Genomic DNA, 1,981 nt, shown 5'->3' with positions numbered 1-1,981 from the left:
GGTATTGTTCTTTCTGTCTTTGATTCAGCTTTTATATTTAACATTTACTGTTATTATTGTAAAGAGCATTCAACATTGGAGTAAGTTGAGTAAGGATGTCATATTTCATGCTTCAAAGAGATATAGTATATAGTATGTTTATAGGGTGGCTTTGCTGCTTCAGAAAATAGAAATAAACAAAAATAACTGATAGGAATGGTGGTAAACTTTGGGACCAATCAGTAAGTAGCACGTTGGTGACATTAAAAAGCACGATCGCATTTCTACTAATTATAAATTAAAAAAGCCGCACCCTAGTACTGAACCGGTTTGGCAGGAAGAGCAAATGGAAAATTATTTGTTTATCTAACAATAGAAACGTATGTTATTAAAAACCTAGCGCAGATAAATCCTTTAACAAGAACATGAACAATACAAGTGAATTGTATGTTTATTGGAGTGTATACCACATCAAATACATGTATGCATTAAGAATTTTGTGAGGAAAAAAAGAGTAAATAACAAGAAACCAGATAAGCCATCATCTAGATCTTTCAGTGAATGAAAAAAAACCAAAAAACATTCATTTGCAGTGAGTTTCGTCCTTTTAAAATATGAGAAAACAGATAGAAATCATTCTTTAAGAAGCATAGTCTACATCAAAATCACCCTCCAGTAGTGCTGTAATCAATGTTGAGGATTTAATTAATTCATTGAAATTTCAGACTAAACGTATCAAACAATGCTAAACAGAATATAAACAGATTCAAAACAGAAAATAGCCTACATATATTAAAAAGACAAAACAACTGTTAAATAATTAAAAGCAAAACGTCTCTGTGACATCACAGCAGTGGCTGAGATCCAATATCTATTTTCCGATACATGAGCTTAGTGAGGACTTTTTCACTGGGGGACCTCATTCAAAGCAAATCAAAGACAGCATAGCAACTCATAGTTTGCCATTATGGTCAAAATGTTCCCAGGGGTCTCTCCTCCTCTCCAAAACAAACTGACCCAGAGAGTAAAGCTGCTTCAGCACTGAATAAAGCAGTTTACTTTTAAAGTAAGTGTTTCCTTGATGGATACAAGCCAGAGAGGCTACAAGCTAATGCAAAGTGACCTTAGCTTCTCTGACAAACAGTTCTGGAGGTTTAACGTTCATAGTTGATCTGTAAGTCCTCTTACATCGCCAAACATTGGTACAAACCAAGGTGTTAACCTCTGATTGTCGTCCTAGAATCGGACATAAATCTGCCTAGAAGTCCTGTTGCCTGAGCTGGGGTAAAAGCCTGTTAGTTAAAAAATACCAAGATTGAAAGTGTTTGGTAAAAGTGTGCTGAAAACTGGATTAAAAAGTACATATTTATGAATGCTTCTGGCAGACAACTAAAATGCTGTTGCACACGAAAGCAGAGGTGGTGTGGATGTGGGGGTCGCTATTGACATGCAGATATATCTTAATAGACTGAAGAACATGAGGTTATCATCAAACTGCTTTTTTAAAAATAGGATTTTAAAATGACATGAATTAGGGCTCCACATTATGCTAACACTAAACAACACTCAAAGTAAACGGATAAAAAAAATTGTTGAAACCCAATCCAGTGGCCTCATGTCTTTTATCCTCGGTAGGTTAACTGGCGTCTGCTGTTACTCTCCACTGATCAACCCTGAAACATAAAACAGAGAGACAAAGAGCGATGCTGTGAAATTGAATATTAATAACAAACACTTGTTAACATCTTATTAACAGTTTTGATCATCAGTTTCACTAAAACCTACCTGTACACATCATGAACGCACTGCAGCTGCTTGACCGGGTTAATCACTACTGTAATAAAAGCACAGTTAGTATTTTCAGAAAACAAGTCATATACCAGACAATATGTATATTTTATATTATATTTATTATACCAAATAATTGCATCATCATCTGGACTTTTGGTCAGGTCATTGTAGTATTGTCTTTACCATCTGAAGCTCAACACTTACATCTGAA

General features: G+C 34.9%; 1 long non-coding RNA gene across 1 annotated transcript; it reads right to left on the bottom strand.

The window, feature by feature from the left end:
* Positions 1–417: 417 nt before the first annotated feature.
* Positions 418–1,980, bottom strand: LOC104949622 (uncharacterized). The gene is made up of 3 exons (XR_798823.1): positions 1,897–1,980; positions 1,765–1,813; positions 418–1,652 (listed from the first exon to the last, which is right to left on the bottom strand). It is a non-coding gene; the product is annotated as an uncharacterized lncRNA (long non-coding RNA).
* Position 1,981: the final 1 nt, after the last annotated feature.

This window comes from Notothenia coriiceps, unplaced genomic scaffold (assembly GCF_000735185.1).
Source record: "Notothenia coriiceps isolate Sejong01 unplaced genomic scaffold, NC01 NC01_scaffold00016638, whole genome shotgun sequence".
NCBI classification, from domain to species: domain Eukaryota; kingdom Metazoa; phylum Chordata; class Actinopteri; order Perciformes; family Nototheniidae; genus Notothenia; species Notothenia coriiceps.
Note: the sequence above shows the minus strand (reverse complement) of the source record. Positions and strands in the feature narration are given on the sequence as shown.